Here is a 24,718-nt window from a genome sequence, read left to right as displayed (position 1 = left end):
AGCTTCAGGACCAGCCCACTGGCCTGTGTCCCTCCCTGCTGCTCCTCTGTAGCTCTGACAAAACTTGTGTCATCTTTCCTCTGAGAGGACAACTCCCCGCTGGCCAGCGCATGCTAGACCAACCCAGCTGAGCACACACACAAACACACACACACACACACACACACACACACACACACACACAGAGCCCCAACCCACCGACACACACTCCTATCTCCCCAGACAGGGGAGAATCAATGAGAGTGAGTCATTTTGGGGAGGGTAAAGAGAGTGAGTCATTGTGGAGGGGTAAAGAGAGTGAGTCATTGTGGGAGGGGTAAAGAGAGAGTCATTGTGGGGGGGTAAAGAGAGAGTCATTGTGGGGGGGTAAAGAGAGAGTCATTGTGGGGGGGTAAAGAGAGTGAGTCATTGTGGAGGGGTAAAGAGAGTGAGTCATTGTGGGGGGGTAAAGAGAGAGTCATTGTGGGGGGGTAAAGAGAGTGAGTCATTGTGGGAGGGGAAAAGAGTCATTGTGGGGAGGGTAAAGAGAGTGAGTCATTGTGGGGGGGTAAAGAGAGAGTCATTGTGGAGGGGTAAAGAGAGAGTCATTGTGGGGGGGTAAAGAGAGAGTCATTGTGGGGGGGTAAAGAGAGAGTCATTGTGGGGGGGTAAAGAGAGTGAGTCATTGTGGAGGGGTAAAGAGAGTGAGTCATTGTGGGGAGGGTAAAGAGAGTGAGTCATTGTGGGGGGGTAAAGAGAGAGTCATTGTGGGGGGGTAAAGAGAGTGAGTCATTGTGGAGGGGTAAAGAGAGTGAGTCATTGTGGGAGGGGTAAAGAGTCATTGTGGGGGGGATAAAGAGTCATTGTGGGGAGGGTATAGAGAGTGAGTCATTGTGGGGGGGTAAAGAGAGTGAGTCATTGTGGGGAGGGTAAGATTGGGGAGATTCACCTACTGCTCACCTCTTGGCAACAGCACAATGGTGATGTTATTACAGACACTGACCCTGTCTCTCTCAGCTCATTCACCGTCAAGCCACTAACAGCTCGTCTGATCACAGACAAATCACCTTGTTCCTCAAAAAGAACAGACATGGAAACAACCAGATATTCACAGCCCAGTCAGCTGTACAACATCAGACATTTACAGCCCAGTCAGCTGTACAACATCACAGCCCAGTCAGCTGTACAACATCAGACATTCACAGCCCAGTCAGCTGTACAACATCAGACATTCACAGCCCAGTCAGCTGTACAACACCACAGCCCAGTGAGCTGTACAACATCAGACATTCACAGCCCAGTGAGCTGTACAACATCAGACATTCACAGCCCAGTCAGCTGTACAACATCAGACATTCACAGCCCAGTCAGCTGTACAACACCACAGCCCAGTCAGCTGTACAACATCAGACATTCACAGCCCAGTCAGCTGTACAACACCACAGCCCAGTCAGCTGTACAACATCAGACATTCACAGCCCAGTCAGCTGTACAACATCAGACATTCACAGCCCAGTCAGCTGTACAACACCACAGCCCAGTCAGCTGTACAACATCAGACATTCACAGCCCAGTCAGCTGTACAACATCAGACATTCACAGCCCAGTCAGCTGTACAACACCACAGCCCAGTCAGCTGTACAACATCAGACATTCACAGCCCAGTCAGCTGTACAACACCACAGCCCAGTCAGCTGTACAACACCACAGCCCAGTAAGCTGTACAACACCACAGCCCAGTCAGCTGTACAACATCACAGCCCAGTCAGCTGAACAACATCACACATTCACAGACCAGTCAGCTGTACAACATCACAGCCCAGTAAGATGTACAACATCAGGAGATTCATACAGATTCATACAGATGTAGATTCATACAGATTCATACAGATGGAGATCCATACAGATTCATACAGATGGAGATCCATACAGATTCATACAGATGGAGGTCCATACAGATTCATACAGATGGAGGTCCATACAGATTCATACAGATGGAGATTCATACAGATTCATACAGATGAAGATTCATACAGATGGAGATTCATACAGATGGAGATTCATACAGATTCATACAGATGGAGATTCATATAGATGGAGATTCATACAGATTCATACAGATGGAGATTCATACAGATGGAGATTCATACAGATGGAGAGTCATACAGATTCATACAGATGGAGATTCATACAGATGGAGATTCATATAGATGGAGATTCATACAGATTCATACAGATTACTACAGATGGAGATTCATACAGATGGAGATTCATACAGATTCATACAGATGGAGATTCATACAGATGGAGATTCATACAGATTCATACATATCCATACAGATTAATATCCATACAGATTAATACAGATGGAGATTCATACAGATGGAAATTCATACAGATGGAGATTCATACAGATGGGACCAAAACAGCACAGAGAAATACCAGAAAGCAACCTGGAACCAAAATATTATAATACTCTTAGATAACTTTCTGGATAGCACATCCACTCTCAGTGAAGAAGGCATCAATCTAGCAGAACAAAACATTAAACCTTGACAAAGTACAGGCTCAATGAGCACAGCCTTGCTATTGAGAAGGGAAGACACGGGAAAACCTGGCTCCCTGTAGAGGAAAGGCTGTGTAACCACAGCACAACCCGAGACAGAGATGCATTTCCTGACAAAATGTTTATTTTTGATATTTTTTAAATGAATCAATTAGAGTGTAATTTCCCCAAATTTGAAACCCTTCCTCAAGGTTTCAAAGACCTTGATGAATGAAGACAGGCTACCCGTCCTGTTGGGGGAGGGATAGGCTACCCCTCCTGTTGGGGGAGGGATAGGCTTCCCCTCCTGTTGGGGGAGGGATAGGCTACCCGTCCTGTTGGGGGAGGGATAGGCTACCCGTCCTGTTGGGGGAGGGATAGGCTACCCGTCCTGTTGGGGGAGGGATAGGCTACCCGTCCTGTTGGGGGAGGGACAGGCTACCCGTCCTGTTGGGGGAGGGACAGGCTACCCGTCCTGTTGGGGGAGGGACAGGCTACCCGTCCTGTTGGGGGAGGGATAGGCTACCCGTCCTGTTGGGGGAGGGATAGGCTACCCCTCCTGTTGGGGGAGGGATAGGCTACCCCTCCTGTTGGGGGAGGGATAGGCTACCCGTCCTGTTGGGGGAGGGATAGGCTACCCGTCCTGTTGGGGGAGGGATAGGCTACCCGTCCTGTTGGGGGAGGGATAGGCTACCCGTCCTGTTGGGGGAGGGATAGGCTACCCGTCCTGTTGGGGGAGGGATAGGCTACCCGTCCTGTTGGGGGAGGGACAGGCTACCCGTCCTGTTGGGGGAGGGACAGGCTACCCGTCCTGTTGGGGGAGGGACAGGCTACCCGTCCTGTTGGGGGAGGGACAGGCTACCCGTCCTGTTGGGGGAGGGACAGGCTACCCGTCCTGTTGGGGGAGGGACAGGCTACCCGTCCTGTTGGGGGAGGGATAGGCTACCCGTCCTGTTGGGGGAGGGATAGGCTACCCGTCCTGTTGGGGGAGGGACAGGCTACCCGTCCTGCTGGGGGAGGGATAGGCTACCCGTCCTGTTGGGGGAGGGATAGGCTACCCGTCCTGTTGGGGGAGGGACAGGCTACCCGTCCTGTTGGGGGAGGACGCACAGAGCTGTGGGTTGGCAGAGCACTACATAGCTGCCTGTCATAAGATGGACAGTGTCTGACAGACCAACCATGTCCTCTATGTGGGTTGGTAGAGCACTACGTTGCTGCCTGCTATAGGATGAGGGACAGTGTCTGACAGACCAACCATGTCCTCCATGCTCATTGTTATTGATCAAAGTGCAGTTATTGTTTTGATGACAAAGCTGTCATCAAGGCAAAGGGTGGCTCCTTTGAAGAATCTCAAGTATAAACAGATATTTTGAATTGTTGAACTTTTTTAGTAACTACATGATTCCATATGTGTTATTTCATAGTTTTGATGTCTTCACTATTATTCTACAATGTAGAAAATAGTAGAAATAAAGAAAAACCCTTGAATGAGAAGGTGGTCCAAACATTTGACTGTACATTGTTACGGCATGCCAATAAAGCTAATAGAATTGAACTTAATTCAATTGAGTGACAGACAGAGATAAAAAAAAACATGTATTTTTTACCAAGGACAAATTCTTATTTACAATGACGGCCTAGGAACAGTGGGTTAACTGGTCTAGGAACAGTGGGGTTAACTGGTCTAGGAACAGTGGGTTAACTGGTCTAGGAACAGTGGGTTAACTGGTCTAGGAACAGTGGGGTTAACTGGTCTAGGAACAGTGGGGTTAACTGGTCTAGGAACAGTGGGGTTAACTGGTCTAGGAACAGTGGGGTTAACTGGTCTAGGAACAGTGGGTTAACTGGTCTAGGAACAGTGGGGTTAACTGGTCTAGGAACAGTGGGGTTAACTGGTCTAGGAACAGTGGGTTAAATACCTTGTTCAGGGGCAGAACAACAGATTTGTACCTTGTCAACTCGGGGATTTGATCTAGCAACCTTTCGGTTACAAGTCCAACGCTCTAACCACTAGGCTACCTGCCGCCCCAGATACAGACAGAGATACATACAGAGAAAGAGATGCATACAGAGAGACTGAGATAGAGAGAGACCAATCTCCAAGTTAACCCCTTTGCTTCTCCCTCCAAAGGGCCTCTTCATGCCTGTGCAGAGACAGAGAGCTTGTATTTCCACAGCCCGGTTTCACAACAGGAAGAGAGGCTCCGTTGTGACTGCAGTGAGTGGCCCATTACAAATCAACACATTTGGAGCTGGTTAAACTGGAATGAAAGAGATGAACCGACCAAAAGTGTCGCTTGTTTCTCCCGTCGTTAGCCAACCGTTTCTCCCGTCGTTAGCCAACCGTTTCTCCCGTCGTTAGCCAACCGTTTCTCCCGTCGTTAGCCAACCGTTTCTCCCGTCGTTAGCCAACCGTTTCTCCCGTCGTTAGCCAACCGTTTCTCCCGTCGTTAGCCAACCGTTTCTCCCGTCGTTAGCCAACCGTTTCTCCCGTCGTTAGCCAACCGTTTCTCCCGTCGTTAGCCAACCGTTTCTCCCGTCGTTAGCCAACCGTTTCTCCCGTCGTTAGCCAACCGTTTCTCCCGTCGTTAGCCAACCGTTTCTCCCGTCGTTAGCCAACCGTTTCTCCCGTCGTTAGCCAACCGTTTCTCCCGTCGTTAGCCAACCGTTTCTCCCGTCGTTAGCCAACCGTTTCTCCCGTCGTTAGCCAACCGTTGTTTACTGTCCATCTAAGTAACCCTCTTTAAAAACGTCTCGTGGGAAACATACACTTCAATGAGGTGAGCTCACACGTTCCTGTGTCGTCCAGACAGCGACACACAGACAGCTGGACAGTGACATGTCATCATCACGAACGTGCATTACCCATAGAGAAACAGCAGCGTTGCATTCCACTGGGAGATGAGGGCTTTTAGCTGAGGATTATCATCATTATCATCTCAAACTACCTCAACATCATCTCAGAGGATTAGCATCATTATCATCTCAAACTACCTCAATATCATCTCAGAGGATTATCATCATTATCATCTCAAACTACCTCAATATCATCTCAGAGGATTATCATCATTATCATCTCAAACTACCTCAATATCATCTCAGAGGATTAGACCCCAGGTCAACAGTCTACATCCTAAACTACCTCAATATCATCTCAGAGGATTAGACCCCAGGTCAACAGTCTACATCATAAACTACCTCAATATCATCTCAGAGGATTAGACCCCAGGTCAACAGTCTACATCCTCAACTACCTCAATATCATCTCAGAGGATTAGACCCCAGGTCAACAGTCTACATCCTAAACTACCTCAATATCATATCAGAGGAATAGACCCCAGGTCAACAGTCTACATCCTAAACTACCTCAATATCATAGAGGAATGGAACCAGCTCATCAGTCTACATCCTAAATGACCTCAACGTCATCTCAGAGGATTAGACCCCAGGTCAACAGTCTACATCCTAAACTACCTCAATATCATCTCAGAGGATTAGACCCCAGGTCAACAGTCTACATCCTAAACTACCTCAATATCATCTCAGAGGATTAGACCCCAGGTCACCAGTCTACATCCTAAACTACCTCATCAGAGGAATGGACCCAGCTCATCAGTCTATATCCTAAACTACCTCATCATCAGAGTAATGGTCCCAGCTCATCAGTCTACATCCTAAACTACCTCATCAGAGGAATGAACCCAGCTCATCAGTCTATATCCTAAACTACCTCATCATCAGAGTAATGGACCCAGTTTATCAGTCTACATTCTAAACTACCTCATCAGAGTAATGGACCCAGCTCATCAGTCTATATCCTAAACTACCTCATCATCAGAGTAATGGACCCAGCTCATCAGTCTACATCCGAAACTACCTCATCATCATAGAGGAATGGACCCAGCTCATCAGTCTATATCCTAAACTACCTCATCATAGAGGAATGGACTCAGTCTACATCCTAAACTACTTCAATATCATCTCAGAGGATTAGACCCCAGGTCAACAGTCTACATCCTAAACTACCTCAATATCATCTCAGAGGATTAGACCCCAGGTCAACAGTCTACATCATAAACTACCTCAATATCATCTCTGAGGATTAGACCCCAGGTCAACAGTCTACATCCTAAACTACCTCAATATCATCTCAGAGGATTAGACTCCAGGTCAACAGTCTACATCATAAACTACCTTATCAGAGGAATGGACCCAGCTCATCAGTCTACATCCTAAACTACCTCAATATCATAGAGGAGGATTAGACCCCAGGTCAACAGTCTACATCCTAAACTACCTCAACATCATAGAGGAATGGACCCAGGTCAACAGTCTACATCCTAAATGACCTCAATATCATCTCAGAGGATTAGACCCCAGGTCATCAGTCTACATCCTAAACTACCTCATCATCTCAGAGGATTAGACCCCAGGTCACCAGTCTACATCCTAAACTACCTCATCAGAGGAATGGACCCAACTCATCAGTCTACATCCTAAACTACCTCATCATCAGAGTAATGGACCCAGCTCATCAGTCTACATCCTAAACTACCTCATCATCAGAGTAATGGACCCAGTCTATATCCTTAATTACCTCATCATCAGAGTAATGGTCCCAGCTCATCAGTCTACATCCTAAACTACCTCATCATCAGAGTAATGGACCCAGCTCATCAGTCTACATCCTAAATTACCTCATCATCAGAGTAATGGACCCAGCTCATCAGTCTACATCCTAAATTACCTCATCATCAGAGGAATGGACCCAGCTCATCAGTCTACATCCTAAACTACCTCATCATCAGAGTAATGGACCCAGCTAATCAGTCTACATCCTAAACTACCTCATCATCAGAGTAATGGTCCCAGCTCATCAGTCTACATCCTAAACTACCTCATCATCAGAGTAATGGACCCAGCTCATCAGTCTACATCCTAAACTACCTCATCATCAGAGTAATGGACCCAGTTCATCAGTCTATATCCTAAACTACCTCAACATCATAGAGGAATGGACCCAGTCTACATCCTAAACTACCTCATCATCAGAGTAATGGACCCAGCTCATCAGTCTACATCCAAAACTACCTCATCATAGAGGAATGGACCCAGTCTACATCCTAAACTACCTCATCATCAGAGTAATGGACCCAGCTCATCAGTCTACATCCAAAACTACCTCATCAGAGGAATGGACCCAGCTCATCAGTCTACATCCAAAACTACCTCATCAGAGTAATGGACCCAGTCTACATCCTAAACTACCTAATCATCAGAGTAATGGTCCCAGCTCATCAGTCTACATCCTAAACTACCTCATCATCAGAGTAATGGACCCAGCTCATCAGGCTACATCCTAAACTGCCTCATCATCAGAGTAATGGTCCCAGCTCATCAGTCTATATCCTAAACTACCTCATCAGAGTAATGGACCCAGCTCATCAGTCTACATCCTAAACTACCTCATCAGAGTAATGGACCCAGTCTATATCCTAAACTACCTCATCATCAGAGTAATGGTCCCAGCTCATCAGTCTACATGCTAAACTACCTCAGAGTAATGGACCCAGTTCATCAGTCTACATCCTAAACTACCTCATCATCAGAGTAATGGACCCAGTCTACATCCTAAACTACCTCATCATCAGAGTAATGGTCCCAGCTCATCAGTCTACATCCTAAACTACCTCATCAGAGTAATGGTCCCAGTTCATCAGTCTACATCCTAAACTACCTCAGAGTAATGGACCCAGTTCATCAGTCTACATCCTAAACTACCTCATCAGAGTAATGGACCCAGCTCATCAGTCTACATCCTAAATTACCTCATCATCAGAGTAATGGACCCAGTCTACATCCTAAACTACCTCATCAGAGTAATGGTCCCAGCTCATCAGTCTACATCCTAAACTACCTCATCATCAGAGTAATGGACCCAGCTCATCAATCTACATCCTAAACTACCTCATCATCAGAGTAATGGTCCCAGCCCATCAGTCTACATCCTAAACTACCTCATCATCAGAGTAATGGACCCAGCTCATCAGTCTACATCCTAAACTACCTCATCATCAGAGTAATGGTCCCAGCCCATCAGTCTATATCCTAAACTACCTCATCATCAGAGTAATGGACCCAGCTCATCAGTCTACATCCTAAACTACCTCATCATCATAGAGGAATGGACCCAGCTCATCAGTCTACATCCTAAACTACCTCATCATCAGAGTAATGGACCCAGCTCATCAGTCTACATCCTAAACTACCTCATCATTAGAGTAATGGACCCAGCTCATCAGTCTACATCCTAAACTGCTGTACTAAGTTGACTACAACAGAGAGGGAGAACAAGAGGAAAAGATAAAGCGAGGGAGAAGAGAACATGTCTTCCTCTCCCCCCCCCCCCCTCTCTCTAACCCCAGCCCCATGTCGTGTCTGTAGAGGAGATATGTAACCCCCCCCCCCCCCCCTCTTTATCTCTGGTCCCCACAGGCTGTTGGATTCTCTCCCTCCCTCCCTCCCTCTCTTCCTCTCCCTCCCTCTCTTCCTCCCCACACCAACTTAAAACCCCATTCCCTCCTCTGAGGCAGCTGCTTGCCCCCTGTACTCCCCCCTCTAACCTCAGCCCTCCAGCCCCAACCTCAGCCCTCCAGCCCCAACCTCAAGCCCTCCAGCCCCAACCTCAATCCCTCCAGCCCCAACCTCAATCCCTCCAGCCCCAACCTCAATCCCTCCAGCCCCAACCTCAATCCCTCCAGCCCCAACCTCAATCCCTCCAGCCCCAACCTCAATCCCTCCAGCCCACTGACATTAGAAGGCTTCGGGAGCCGCATGGAGCTTGAAATGACTCCAGGAGCATTACTCCTACACCACAGTCCTCCGGGAGCATTACTCCTACACCACAGTCCTCCGGGAGCATTACTCCTACACCACAGTCCTCCGGGAGCCTTACTCCTACACCACAGTCCTCCGGGAGCCTTACTCCTACACCACAGTCCTCCAGGAGCATTACTCCTACACCACAGTCCTCCAGGAGCATTACTCCTACACCACAGTCCTCCAGGAGCATTACTTCTACACCACAGTCCTCCAGGAGCATTTACTCCTACACCACAGTCCTCCAGGAGCATTACTCCTACACCACAGTCCTCCAGGAGCATTACTCCTACACCACAGTCCTCCAGGAGCATTACTCCTACACCACAGTCCTCCAGGAGCATTACTCCTACACCACAGTCCTCCAGGAGCATTACTCCTACACCACAGTCCTCCAGGAGCATTACTCCTACACCACAGTCCTCCAGGAGCATTACTCCTACACCACAGTCCTCCAGGAGCATTACTCCTACACCACAGTCCTCCAGGAGCATTACTCCTACACTACAGTCCTCCAGGAGCATTACTCATACACCACAGCATTTTACTCATACACCACAGCATTACACTCCTACATTACTTCTAACCCTAACCCCCTCTCTCCAACAGTATTCTAACCCCCTCTAACCAACAGTATTCTAACCCCCTCTATCCAACAGTATTCTAACCCTAACCCCCTCTCTCCAACAGTATTCTAACCCTAACCCCCTCTCTCCAACAGTATTCTAACCCCCTCTATCCAACAGTATTCTAACCCCCTCTATCCAACATTATTCTAACCCCCTCTATCCAACAGTATTCTAACCCCCTCTATCCAACAGTAATCTAATCCCCTCTATCCAACAGTATTCTAACCCCCTCTAACCAACAGTATTCTAACACTCTCTAACAGTATTCTAACCTCCCTCGAACCAACAGTATTCTAACCCCCTCTAACCAACAGTATTCTAACCCCCTCTATCCAACAGTATTCTAACCCCCTCTATCCAACAGTATTCTAACACCCTCTAACAGTATTCTAACCTCCCTCGAACCAACAGTATTCTAACCCCCTCTAACCAACAGTATTCTAACCCCCTCTAACCAACAGTATTCTAACCCCCTCTATCCAACAGTATTCTAACCCCCTCTATCCAACAGTATTCTAACCCCCTCTATCCAACAGTATTCTAACCCCCTCTAACCAACAGTATTCTAATCCCCTCTAACCAGCAGTATTCTAACCCTAACCCCCTCTATCCAACAGTATTCTAACCCCCTCTATCCAACAGTATTCTAACCCCCTCTATCCAACAGTAATCTAACCCCCTCTAACCAACAGTATTCTAATCCCCTCTATCCAACAGTATTCTACAACCCTCTAACAGTATTCTAACCCCCTCTAACAGTATTCTAACCCCCTCTAACAGTATTCTAACCCCCTCTAACAGTATTCTAACACCCTCTAACAGTATTCTAACCCCCTCTAACCAACAGTATTCTAATCCCCTCTATCCAACAGTATTCTACAACCCTCTAACAGTATTCTAACCCCCTCTAACAGTATTCTAACCCCCTCTAACAGTATTCTAACCCCCTCTAACAGTATTCTAACCCCCTCTAACAGTATTCTAACAGTATTCTAACCCCCTCTAACAGTATTCTAACCCCCTCTAACAGTATTCTAACTCCTCAGTCTCAGGACTCATGGGAAAGTAACATTTCATAACCCTTCACAGTTCCTTACACAAACCAACACAATGCAAATGTTCTGCCGACTGTTGCCTGTGGTCAATCCTGCAGCTCTCACAACATTGCAAAAGCCATATGAGAAGTGTGTGTTGCCGAGATTAAAATAATATAGCAAATCATTTAAAACAGAAACAACCGGTTTCACAAAAAGACGAGACCAGAGATCTTACCTCACCTGGTGTGTAGTAACGTAGGTCTGTTAACAGTCCATAATCCAACAGGTCCTATGTTTGCAGAGTGTCAGCTACAGGCAGCAGTGACAACAGGAGAGGATCTAGCTGACAGAACAGAGAAAGAGGCTCGACGAGACACCAGGCAGAAGTGACAACAACTAGCGACTTCCCAACACCCAAGAAGAAGAAGAGACTCTCTCACAAGCCCCCACAGCTGCTAACTGAAATGTCTGAGCAAAGCTGTTCACCCAAACTCTGCCTCCTCTCCTCTCTGACGTCAAACCCCCGGTGGGGTCACATGACATGGTTCTATGAAAGGCGTTGCCCTGGTAACAGTAGAACACAGGGAGGGGCGGGAGCTACTGCTGAAAGCGTTTTCAATAGGTCGTCTATAACACAGCAGCAGCCAGGGCTGGGAAATACACTCTACAAGTCTTGTCAGCAGCACAGAGAGACGACAGACACGTGTTAACATCAAACCTGCAGAGTTTCAAAGGTCTCCTTTTAAACTGGACAAGAGAGCTGAGTCACCTGGAAAAAGAGGGAAGGGGGTTTGGGTTTAGGTCACTCCATTTTCCATACTATACGCAGTCTGATCTTCTCGGCTAACTACTGAACCACACGCAGTCTGATCTTCTCGGCTAACTACTGAACCACACGCAGTCTGATCTTCTCGGCGAACTACTGAACCACACGCAGTCTGATCTTCTCAGCTAACTACTGAACCACACGCAGTCTGATCTTCTCGGCTAACTACTGAACCACACGCAGTCCGTTCTTCTCGGCTAACTACTGAAGCACACGCAGTCTGATCTTCTCAGCTAACTACTGAACCACACGCAGTCTGATCTTCTCAGCTAACTACTGAACCACACGCAGTCTGATCTTCTCGGCTAACTACTGAACCACACGCAGTCTGATCTTCTCAGCTAACTACTGAACCACACGCAGTCTGATCTTCTCAGCTAACTACTGAACCACACGCAGTCTGATCTTCTCAGCTAACTATTGAACCACACGCAGTCTGATCTTCTCAGCTGAGGGGTGAGGGGTCGGGACATGCCTGAACTACAGCCCAACACTGTTCATGTAGAGGTACTGCTGCTAGACACCGGTCTGGTCCTGGGACATGACTGAACTACAGCCCAACACTGTTCATGTAGAGGTACTGCTGCTAGACACTGGTCTGGTCCTGGGACATGACTGAACTACAGCCCAACACTGGCTATTCATGTAGAGGTACTGCTGCCAGACACCGGTCTGGTTCTGGGACATACCTGAACTACAGCCCAACACTGTTCATGTAGAGGTACTGCTGCTAGACACCGGTCTGGTCCTGGGACATACCTGAACTACAGCCCAACACTGTTCATGTAGAGGTACTGCTGCTAGACACCGGTCTGGTCCTGGGACATACCTGAACTACAGCCCAACACTGTTCATGTAGAGGTACTGCTGCTAGACACTGGTCTGGTCCTGGGACATGACTGAACTACAGCCCAACACTGTTCATGTAGAGGTACTGCTGCCAGACACCGGTCTGGTCCTGGGACATGCCTGAACTACAGACCCAACACTGGCTGTTCATGTAGAGGTACTGCTGCTAGACACCGGTCTGGTCCTGGGACATACCTGAACTACAGCCCAACACTGTTCATGTAGAGGTACTGCTGCCAGACACCGGTCCTGGTGAGGGGTTGGGACATGACTGAACTACAGCCTCCGATTGGCTTTCTAAAACCACAGGGATCTCGTCCTCCGATTGGCTTTCTAAAACCACAGGGATCTCGTCCTCCGATTGGCGTTCTAAAACCACAGGGATCTCGTCCTCCGATTGGCTTTCTAAAACCACAGGGATCTCGTCCTCCGATTGGCTTTCTAAAACCACAGGGATCTCGTCCTCCGATTAGCTTTCTAAAACCACAGGGATCTCGTCCTCCGATTGGCTTTCTAAAACCACAGGGATCTCGTCCTCCGATTGGCTTTCTAAAACCACAGGGATCTCGTCCTCATATTTGGCTTTCTAAAACCACAGGGATCTCGTCCTCCGATTGGCGTTCTAAAACCACAGGGATCTCGTCCTCCGATTGGCTTTCTAAAACAAATACTGTATGTTGGTGTTGTCTACCCCAGACAGCTACATGTTGGTGTTGTCTACCCCAGACAGCTACATGTTGGTGTTGTCTACCCCAGACAGCTACATGTTGGTGTTGTCTACCCCAGACAGATACATGTTGGTGTTGTCTACCCCAGACAGATACATGTTGGTGTTGTCTACCCCAGACAGCTACATGTTGGTGTTGTCTACCCCAGACAGCTACATGTTGGTGTTGTCTACCCCAGACAGCTACATGTTGGTGTTGTCTACCCCAGACAGCTACATGTTGGTGTTGTCTACCCCAGACAGCTACATGTTGGTGTTGTCTACCCCAGACAGCTACATGTTGGTGTTGTCTACCCCAGACAGCTACATGTTGGTGTTGTCTACCCCAGACAGCTACATGTTGGTGTTGTCTACCCCCAACACATGTTGGTGTTGTCTACCCCAGACAGCTACATGTTGGTGTTGTCTACCCCAGACAGATACATGTTGGTGTTGTCTACCCCCAACACATGTTGGTGTTGTCTACCCCAGACAGATACATGTTGTCTACCCCAGACAGATACATGTTGGTGTTGTCTACCCCAGACAGATACATGTTGTCTACCCCAGACAGATACATGTTGGTGTTGTCTACCCCAGACAGATACATGTTGTCTACCCCAGACAGATACATGTTGGTGTTGTCTACCCCAGACAGATACATGTTGGTGTTGTCTACCCCAGACAGATACATGTTGTCTACCCCAGACAGCTACATGTTGGTGTTGTCTACCCCAGACAGATACATGTTGTCTACCCCAGACAGATACATGTTGGTGTTGTCTACCCCAGACAGCTACATGTTGGTGTTGTCTACCCCCAACACATGTTGGTGTTGTCTACCCCAGACAGCTACATGTTGGTGTTGTCTACCCCAGACAGCTACATGTTGGTGTTGTCTACCCCAGACAGCTACATGTTGGTGTTGTCTACCCCCAACACATGTTGGTGTTGTCTACCCCAGACAGCTACATGTTGGTGTTGTCTACCCCAGACAGATACATGTTGGTGTTGTCTACCCCCAACACATGTTGGTGTTGTCTACCCCAGACAGCTACATGTTGGTGTTGTCTACCCCAGACAGCTACATGTTGGTGTTGTCTACCCCCAACACATGTTGGTGTTGTCTACCCCAGACAGCTACATGTTGGTGTTGTCTACCCCAGAAAGATACATGTTGGTGTTGTCTACCCCCAACACATGTTGGTGTTGTCTACCCCAGACAGCTACATGTTGGTGTTGTCTACCCCAGACTGATACATGTTGTCTACCCCAGACAGATACATGTTGGTGTTGTCTACCCCAGACAGCTACATGTTGGTGTTGTCTACCCCAGACAGATACATGTTGGTGTTGTCTACCCCAGACAGCTACATGTTGGTGTTGTCTACCCCAGACAGATACATGTTGGTGTTGTCTACCCCAGACAGCTACATGTTGGTGTTGTCTACCCCAGACAGCTACATGTTGGTGTTGTCTACCCCAGACAGCTACATGTTGGTGTTGTCTACCCCAGACAGCTACATGTTGGTGTTGTCTACCCCAGACAGCTACATGTTGGTGTTGTCTACCCCCAACACATGTTGGTGTTGTCTACCCCAGACAGCTACATGTTGGTGTTGTCTACCCCAGACAGATACATGTTGGTGTTGTCTACCCCCAACACATGTTGGTGTTGTCTACCCCAGACAGCTACATGTTGGTGTTGTCTACCCCAGACAGATACATGTTGGTGTTGTCTACCCCCAACACATGTTGGTGTTGTCTACCCCAGACAGCTACATGTTGGTGTTGTCTACCCCAGACAGATACATGTTGTCTACCCCAGACAGATACATGTTGGTGTTGTCTACCCCAGACAGATACATGTTGTCTACCCCAGACAGCTACATGTTGGTGTTGTCTACCCCAGACAGATACATGTTGGTGTTGTCTACCCCAGACAGATACATGTTGGTGTTGTCTACCCCAGACAGCTACATGTTGGTGTTGTCTACCCCAGACAGCTACATGTTGGTGTTGTCTACCCCAGACAGCTACATGTTGGTGTTGTCTACCCCAGACAGCTACATGTTGGTGTTGTCTACCCCAGACAGCTACATGTTGGTGTTGTCTACCCCCAACACATGTTGGTGTTGTCTACCCCAGACAGCTACATGTTGGTGTTGTCTACCCCAGACAGATACATGTTGGTGTTGTCTACCCCCAACACATGTTGGTGTTGTCTACCCCAGACAGATACATGTTGTCTACCCCAGACAGATACATGTTGGTGTTGTCTACCCCAGACAGCTACATGTTGTCTACCCCAGACAGCTACATGTTGGTGTTGTCTACCCCAGACAGCTACATGTTGGTGTTGTCTACCCCCAACACATGTTGGTGTTGTCTACCCCAGACAGCTACATGTTGGTGTTGTCTACCCCAGACAGATACATGTTGTCTACCCCAGACAGATACATGTTGGTGTTGTCTACCCCAGACAGATACATGTTGTCTACCCCAGACAGCTACATGTTGGTGTTGTCTACCCCAGACAGATACATGTTGTCTACCCCAGACAGATACATGTCGGTGTTGTCTACCCCAGACAGCTACATGTTGGTGTTGTCTACCCCAGACATATACATGTTGGTGTTGTCTACCCCAGACAGCTACATGTTGGTGTTGTCTACCCCAGACAGATACATGTTGGTGTTGTCTACCCCAGACAGCTACATGTTGGTGTTGTCTACCCCAGACAGATACATGTTGGTGTTGTCTACCCCCAACACATGTTGGTGTTGTCTACCCCAGACAGCTACATGTTGGTGTTGTCTACCCCAGACAGCTACATGTTGGTGTTGTCTACCCCCAACACATGTTGGTGTTGTCTACCCCAGACAGCTACATGTTGGTGTTGTCTACCCCAGAAAGATACATGTTGGTGTTGTCTACCCCCAACACATGTTGGTGTTGTCTACCCCAGACAGCTACATGTTGGTGTTGTCTACCCCAGACTGATACATGTTGTCTACCCCAGACAGATACATGTTGGTGTTGTCTACCCCAGACAGCTACATGTTGGTGTTGTCTACCCCAGACAGATACATGTTGGTGTTGTCTACCCCAGACAGCTACATGTTGGTGTTGTCTACCCCAGACAGATACATGTTGGTGTTGTCTACCCCAGACAGCTACATGTTGGTGTTGTCTACCCCAGACAGCTACATGTTGGTGTTGTCTACCCCAGACAGCTACATGTTGGTGTTGTCTACCCCAGACAGCTACATGTTGGTGTTGTCTACCCCAGACAGCTACATGTTGGTGTTGTCTACCCCCAACACATGTTGGTGTTGTCTACCCCAGACAGCTACATGTTGGTGTTGTCTACCCCAGACAGATACATGTTGGTGTTGTCTACCCCCAACACATGTTGGTGTTGTCTACCCCAGACAGCTACATGTTGGTGTTGTCTACCCCAGACAGATACATGTTGGTGTTGTCTACCCCCAACACATGTTGGTGTTGTCTACCCCAGACAGCTACATGTTGGTGTTGTCTACCCCAGACTGATACATGTTGTCTACCCCAGACAGATACATGTTGGTGTTGTCTACCCCAGACAGCTACATGTTGGTGTTGTCTACCCCAGACAGATACATGTTGGTGTTGTCTACCCCAGACAGCTACATGTTGGTGTTGTCTACCCCAGACAGATACATGTTGGTGTTGTCTACCCCAGACAGCTACATGTTGGTGTTGTCTACCCCAGACAGCTACATGTTGGTGTTGTCTACCCCAGACAGCTACATGTTGGTGTTGTCTACCCCAGACAGCTACATGTTGGTGTTGTCTACCCCAGACAGCTACATGTTGGTGTTGTCTACCCCCAACACATGTTGGTGTTGTCTACCCCAGACAGCTACATGTTGGTGTTGTCTACCCCAGACAGCTACATGTTGGTGTTGTCTACCCCAGACAGATACATGTTGGTGTTGTCTACCCCCAACACATGTTGGTGTTGTCTACCCCAGACAGATACATGTTGTCTACCCCAGACAGATACATGTTGGTGTTGTCTACCCCAGACAGATACATGTTGTCTACCCCAGACAGATACATGTTGGTGTTGTCTACCCCAGACAGATACATGTTGTCTACCCCAGACAGATACATGTTGGTGTTGTCTACCCCAGACAGATACATGTTGTCTACCCCAGACAGATACATGTTGGTGTTGTCTACCCCAGACAGATACATGTTGTCTACCCCAGACAGCTACATGTTGGTGTTGTCTACCCCAGACAGATACATGTTGTCTACCCCAGACAGATACATGTTGGTGTTGTCTACCCCAGACAGCTACATGTTGGTGTTGTCTACCCCCAACACATGTTGGTGTTGTCTACCCCAGACAGCTACATGTTGGTGTTGTCTACCCCAGACAGCTACATGTTGTCTACCCCAGACAGCTACATGTTGGTGTTGTCTACCCCAGACAGCTACATGTTGGTGTTGTCTACCCCCAACACATGTTGGTGTTGTCTACCCCAGACAGCTACATGTTGGTGTTGTCTACCCCAGACAGATACATGTTGGTGTTGTCTACCCCCAACACATGTTGGTGTTGTCTACCCCAGACAGCTACATGTTGGTGTTGTCTACCCCAGACTGATACATGTTGTCTACCCCAGACAGATACATGTTGGTGTTGTCTACCCCAGACAGCTACATGTTGGTGTTGTCTACCCCAGACAGATACATGTTGGTGTTGTCTACCCCAGACAGATACATGTTGTCTACCCCAGACAGATACATGTTGGTGTTGTCTACCCCAGACAGATACATGTTGTCTACCCCAGACAGATACATGTTGGTGTTGTCTACCCCAGACAGATACATGTTGTCTACCCCAGACAGCTACATGTTGGTGTTGTCTACCCCAGACAGATACATGTTGTCTACCCCAGACAGATACATGTTGGTGTTGTCTACCCCAGACAGCTACATGTTGGTGTTGTCTACCCCAGACATATACATGTTGGTGTTGTCTACCCCAGACAGCTACATGTTGGTGTTGTCTACCCCAGACAGATACATGTTGGTGTTGTCTACCCCAGACAGCTACATGTTGGTGTTGTCTACCCCAGACAGATACATGTTGGTGTTGTCTACCCCCAACACATGTTGGTGTTGTCTACCCCAGACAGCTACATGTTGGTGTTGTCTACCCCAGACTGATACATGTTGTCTACCCCAGACAGATACATGTTGGTGTTGTCTACCCCAGACAGCTACATGTTGGTGTTGTCTACCCCAGACAGATACATGTTGGTGTTGTCTACCCCAGACAGATACATGTTGTCTACCCCAGACAGATACATGTTGGTGTTGTCTACCCCAGACAGATACATGTTGTCTACCCCAGACAGATACATGTTGGTGTTGTCTACCCCAGACAGATACATGTTGTCTACCCCAGACAGCTACATGTTGGTGTTGTCTACCCCAGACAGATACATGTTGTCTACCCCAGACAGATACATGTTGTCTACCCCAGACAGATACATGTTGGTGTTGTCTACCCCAGACAGATACATGTTGTCTACCCCAGACAGCTACATGTTGGTGTTGTCTACCCCAGACAGCTACATGTTGGTATTGTCTACCCCAGACAGATACATGTTGGTGTTGTCTACCCCAGACAGCTACATGTTGGTGTTGTCTACCCCAGACAGATACATGTTGGTGTTGTCTACCCCAGACAGATACATGTTGGTGTTGTCTACCCCAGACAGCTACATGTTGGTGTTGTCTACCCCAGACAGATACATGTTGGTGTTGTCTACCCCAGACAGATACATGTTGGTGTTGTCTACCCCAGACAGCTACATGTTGGTGTTGTCTACCCCAGACAGCTACATGTTGGTGTTGTCTACCCCAGACAGCTACATGTTGGTGTTGTCTACCCCAGACAGATACATGTTGGTGTTGTCTACCCCAGACAGATACATGTTGGTGTTGTCTACCCCAGACAGATACATGTTGGTGTTGTCTACCCCAGACAGATACATGTTGGTGTTGTCTACCCCAGACAGCTACATGTTGGTGTTGTCTACCCCAGACAGATACATGTTGGTGTTGTCTACCCCAGACAGATACATGTTGGTGTTGTCTACCCCAGACAGATACATGTTGGTGTTGTCTACCCCAGACAGATACATGTTGGTGTTGTCTACCCCAGACAGATACATGTTGGTGTTGTCTACCCCAGACAGCTACATGTTGGTGTTGTCTACCCCAGACAGCTACATGTTGGTGTTGTCTACCCCAGACAGATACATGTTGGTGTTGTCTACCCCAGACAGCTACATGTTGGTGTTGTCTACCCCAGACAGATACATGTTGGTGTTGTCTACCCCAGACAGATACATGTTGGTGTTGTCTACCCCAGACAGATACATGTTGGTGTTGTCTACCCCAGACAGCTACATGTTGGTGTTGTCTACCCCAGACAGCTACATGTTGGTGTTGTCTACCCCAGACAGCTACATGTTGGTGTTGTCTACCCCAGACAGATACATGTTGGTGTTGTCTACCCCAGACAGATACATGTTGGTGTTGTCTACCCCAGACAGCTACATGTTGGTGTTGTCTACCCCAGACAGCTACATGTTGGTGTTGTCTACCCCAGACAGATACATGTTGGTGTTGTCTACCCCAGACAGATACATGTTGTCTACCCCAGACAGATACATGTTGGTGTTGTCTACCCCAGACTGATACATGTTGTCTACCCCAGACAGCTACATGTTGGTGGTGTCTACCCCAGACTGATACATGTTGGTGTTGTCTACCCCAGACTGATACATGTTGGTGTTGTTGGCTCAGGGGTTTCTGGGACACGCTGCGTTCAAATAATACACAAAACAAAAGAGTGATGGCACTTCAGGCGGGGGGATATTTTGGGGTCAACCCCCCTCTCTGTCCCCATCCCCCTACCCAGAGACTGTGTATAGGGACAACTATAGAACCGCTACTTCCATATAAGTGATTTGAATAGAAGAATAGCATCTGTTGGCCTGCTGAATAGAGGGAATGGGGCCAGGGCAGAGGGGTGAGGAAGGAGAGAGAGACAGAGAGAGAAAAAAGGAGGGAAAATGCTTGTTAAAGGCCATACTAGGACAAATGAGAGAGCTTCCTCTACTCTGCTGGAACAGCTGGACAGAAATAGGACCAGGCAGAGAGGGGCTCCCGGACCAGGCAGAGAGGGGATCCCGGACCAGACAGAGAGGGGCTCCCGGACCAGGCAGAGAGGGGATCCCGGACCAGGCAGAGAGGGGATCCCGGACCAGGCAGAGAGGGGATCCCGGACCAGGCAGAGAGGGGATCCCGGACCAGGCAGAGAGGGGATCCCGGACCAGGCAGAGAGGGGCTCCCGGACCAGGCAGAGAGGGGCTCCCGGACCAGGCAGAGAGGGGCTCCCGGACCAGGCAGAGAGGGGCTCCCGGACCAGGCAGAGCGGGGCTCCCGGACCAGGCAGAGAGGGGATCCCGGACCAGGCAGAGAGGGGATCCCGGACCAGGCAGAGCGGGGCTCCCGGACCAGGCAGAGCGGGGCTCCCGGACCAGGCAGAGCGGGGCTCCCGGACCAGGCAGAGCGGGGCTCCCGGACCAGGCAGAGCGGAGCTCCCGGACCAGGCAGAGCAGGGCTGCTGCTGGGATTAAATGGATCTGAAGATCCAGAGACAGTGGGAACTGCAGCGAGATCAAGGCTAGAGACAGTGGGAACCGCAGAGAGAGATAAAGGCTAGAGACAGTGGAAACCGCAGAGAGAGAGAGATAAAGACTAGAGACAGTGGAAACCGCAGAGAGAGAGAGATAAAGACTAGAGACAGTGGGAACTGCAGAGAGAGATAAAGGCTAGAGACAGTGGGAACTGCAGAGAGATAAAGGCTAGAGACAGTGGAAAACGCAGAGAGATAAAGACTAGAGACAGAGGGAACTGCAGAGAGAGATAAAGACTAGAGACAGTGGGAACCGCAGAGAGAGATAAAGGCTAGAGACAGTGGGAACTGCAGAGAGAGATAAAGGCTAGAGACAGTGGGAACTGCAGAGAGAGATAAAGGCTAGAGACAGTGGGAACTGCAGAGAGATACAGGCTAGAGACAGTGGGAACTGCAGAGAGATAAAGGCTAGAGACAGTGGGAACCGCAGAGAGAGATAAAGGCTAGAGACAGTGGGAACTGCAGAGAGAGATAAAGGCTAGAGACAGTGGGAACTGCAGAGAGATAAAGGCTAGAGACAGTGGGAACTGCAGAGAGAGATAAAGGCTAGAGACAGTGGGAACTGCAGAGAGATAAAGGCTAGAGACAGTGGGAACTGCAGAGAGATAAAGGCTAGAGGCAGTGGGAACTGCAGAGAGAGATAAAGACTAGAGACAGTGGGAACTGCAGAGAGAGATAAAGGCTAGAGACAGTGGGAACTGCAGAGAGAGATAAAGGCTAGAGACAGTGGGAACTGCAGAGAGATACAGGCTAGAGACAGTGGGAACTGCAGAGAGAGATAAAGGCTAGAGACAGTGGGAACCGCAGAGAGAGATAAAGGCTAGAGACAGTGGGAACCGCAGAGAGAGATAAAGGCTAGAGACAGTGGGAACTGCAGAGAGAGATAAAGGCTAGAGACAGTGGGAACTGCAGAGAGAGATAAAGGCTAGAGACAGTGGGAACCGCAGTGCGAGAGAGGAAGAGATTAAGTAGAGCTATTAGAGAGAGATGGAGACTTCTCCTGTTTCTCCAAGCTAGGTCACCCACGCTGTTTGCTTTCATATCCCAGCATGCAGTATAGGTCTGTAGTCTGAATGGGAGAGACACGGAGAACCTACGGTGGTGATTGGTGAATATAACCTCTGAGGGAGGGATTGGAGAGACAGGGAGGGCAGAGAGAGAGAGAGAGGTCTGGCACAGTGACACAACAGGACGTTACAACCTGTGACGTTCTACTGGTCTCATATGCCACGGACTGCTGCTGGGGGGGTGGCAAGGACTGGCAGGGCCGTTGTGCCCTCTAACGCCCTCATCGCTAAGCCCGTCTCCCCCAGCCTGTTGCCAAGACACGCTTGTCGTTCTATCTGCCTGCTTCAGCTGGCAGGCAGCGCTGTCCGTCTCAGTCCTAGCAGGTAGCTGTGTCTCTGTCCAAGTCGCGGTAAGACACTGAACGATAGAATGTTCTCACTGATTAACTGGCATTTCCTGCATCCAGAAACCAGAAGTGTGAGAGACGGAGGTTTATACACCCTGCTGTTCACAATAGCAGCTTGGTATAAAAGGGATATTTGAGTGCCAAGAATGTGAGATTATTAAAAGATATTGAAAACATCAGCCATAATCTGGTATTGTCCTCTTCAGGGAAGACTTCACAATAAAGGTTACTGTAGAGATTACAGCAGATCTTACTGTAGAGATTACAGCAGATTTTACTGTAGAGATTACAGCAGATCCAGACTGAAGGTTACTGTAGAGATTACAGCAGATCTTACTGTAGAGATTACAGCAGATACAGACTGAAGGTTACTGTAGAGATTACAGCAGATCCAGACTAAAGGTTACTGTAGAGATTACAGCAGATGGTCTGCATAGTGATATCTCCTGGTATGTAGCTGGGGGGGGCTGGTCTGCAGTGTGATATCTCCTGGTATGTAGCTGGGGGGGGGGGGGGGGGCTGGTCTGCAGTGTGATATCTCCTGGTATGTAGCTGGGGGAGGGGGGGGGGCTGGTCTGCAGTGTGATATCTCCTGGTATGTAGCTGGGGGGGGGGGGGGGGGGGGGCTGGTCTGCAGAGTGATATCTCCTGGTATGTAGCTGGGGGGGGGGGGGGGGGTGGTCTGCAGTGTGATATCTCCTGGTATGTAGCTGGGGGGGCTGGTCTACAGTGTGATATCTCCTGGTATGTAGCTGGGGGGGGGGCTGGTCTGTAGTGTGATATTTCCTGGTATGTAGCTGGGGGGGCTGGTCTGTAGTGTGATATTTCCTGGTATGTAGCTGTGGGGGAGCTGGTCTCCATAGTGATATCTCCTGGTATGTAGCTGGGGGGGCTGGTCTCCATAGTGATATCTCCTGGTATGTAGCTGGGGGGGCTGGTCTCCATAGTGATATCTCCTGGTATGTAGCTGGGGGGGCTGGTCTCCATAGTGATATCTCCTGTTATGTAGCTGGGGGGGGCTGGTCTCCATAGTGATATCTCCTGTTATGTAGCTGGGGGGGGCTGGTCTCCATAGTGATATCTCCTGGTATGTAGCTGTGGGGGCTGGTCTCCATAGTGATATCTCCTGTTATGTAGCTGGGGGGGGGGGGGGGGGGTCTGGTCTCCATAGTGATATCTCCTGTTATGTAGCTGGGGGGGGCTGGTCTCCATAGTGATATCTCCTGGTATGTAGCTGGGGGGGCTGGTCTCCATAGTGATATCTCCTGGTATGTAGCTGGGGGGGCTGGTCTCCATAGTGATATCTCCTGGTATGTAGCTGGGGGGGGGGGACTGGTCTCCATAGTGATATCTCCTGGTATGTAGCTGGGGGGGCTGGTCTCCATAGTGATATCTCCAGTTATGTAGCTGGGGGGGGATGGTCTGTAGTGTGATATCTCCTGGTATGTAGCTGGGGGGGCTGGTCTCCATAGTGATATCTCCTGGTATGTAGCTGGGGGGGCTGGTCTCCATAGTGATATCTCCTGTTATGTAGCTGGGGGGGCTGGTCTCCATAGTGATATCTCCTGTTATGTAGCTGGGGGGGGGGGCTGGTCTCCATAGTGATATCTCCTGTTATGTAGCTGGGGGGGCTGGTCTCCATAGTGATATCTCCTGGTATGTAGCTGGGGGGGGCTGGTCTCCATAGTGATATCTCCTGTTATGTAGCTGAAGGGGGGGCTGGTTTGTCTCAGGGCCTCGATGTTTATCGTGTTGCAGTGAATAAAACCCAGCGTGTTTCCCAAATTGAACCCTACTCCCTTCTACCCTGGTCTAAAGAAGTGCACTATAAAGACCTATTCCCATAGGGCTCTGGTCTAAAGTAGTGCACTATAAAGACCTATTCCCATAGGGCTCTGGTCTAAAGTAGTGCACTATAAAGACCTATTCCCATAGGGCTCTGGTCTAAAGTAGTGCACTATAAAGACCTATTCCCATAGGGCTCTGGTCTAAAGTAGTGCACTATAAAGACCTATTCCCATAGGGCTCTGGTCTAAAGATAAAGGCTAGAGACAGTGGGAACTGAATAGAGATAAAGACTAGAGAC

General features: G+C 48.9%; 1 protein-coding gene across 7 annotated transcripts in view; it reads right to left on the bottom strand.

Annotated features, from left to right (window-relative positions):
* The window catches only part of LOC149970147 (neurocalcin-delta A), a 125,087-nt gene that overhangs the window by 45,737 nt on the left and 54,632 nt on the right, over positions 1-24,718 (bottom strand). For 2 of the 7 annotated variants that reach the window (XM_090228614.1, XM_090228620.1), the window contains exon 1: positions 11,305-11,575. The exons of 2 other annotated variants lie outside the window; for them this stretch is intronic. The gene's annotated coding sequence lies outside the window, so the exon portion shown is untranslated. Of the gene's footprint in view, positions 1-11,304; positions 11,582-24,718 lie in introns of those variants that run through there. 3 more of the 7 variants (XM_090228616.1, XM_090228618.1, XM_090228615.1) reach the window with 3 other exon arrangements.

Source organism: Oncorhynchus mykiss, unplaced genomic scaffold (assembly GCF_057628025.1).
Source record: "Oncorhynchus mykiss isolate SJ-2025 unplaced genomic scaffold, ASM5762802v1 scaffold93, whole genome shotgun sequence".
NCBI classification, from domain to species: Eukaryota; Metazoa; Chordata; class Actinopteri; order Salmoniformes; family Salmonidae; genus Oncorhynchus; species Oncorhynchus mykiss.
The sequence above is the reverse complement of the archived record's forward strand: the minus strand, read 5'-3'. Positions and strand labels throughout refer to the sequence as shown.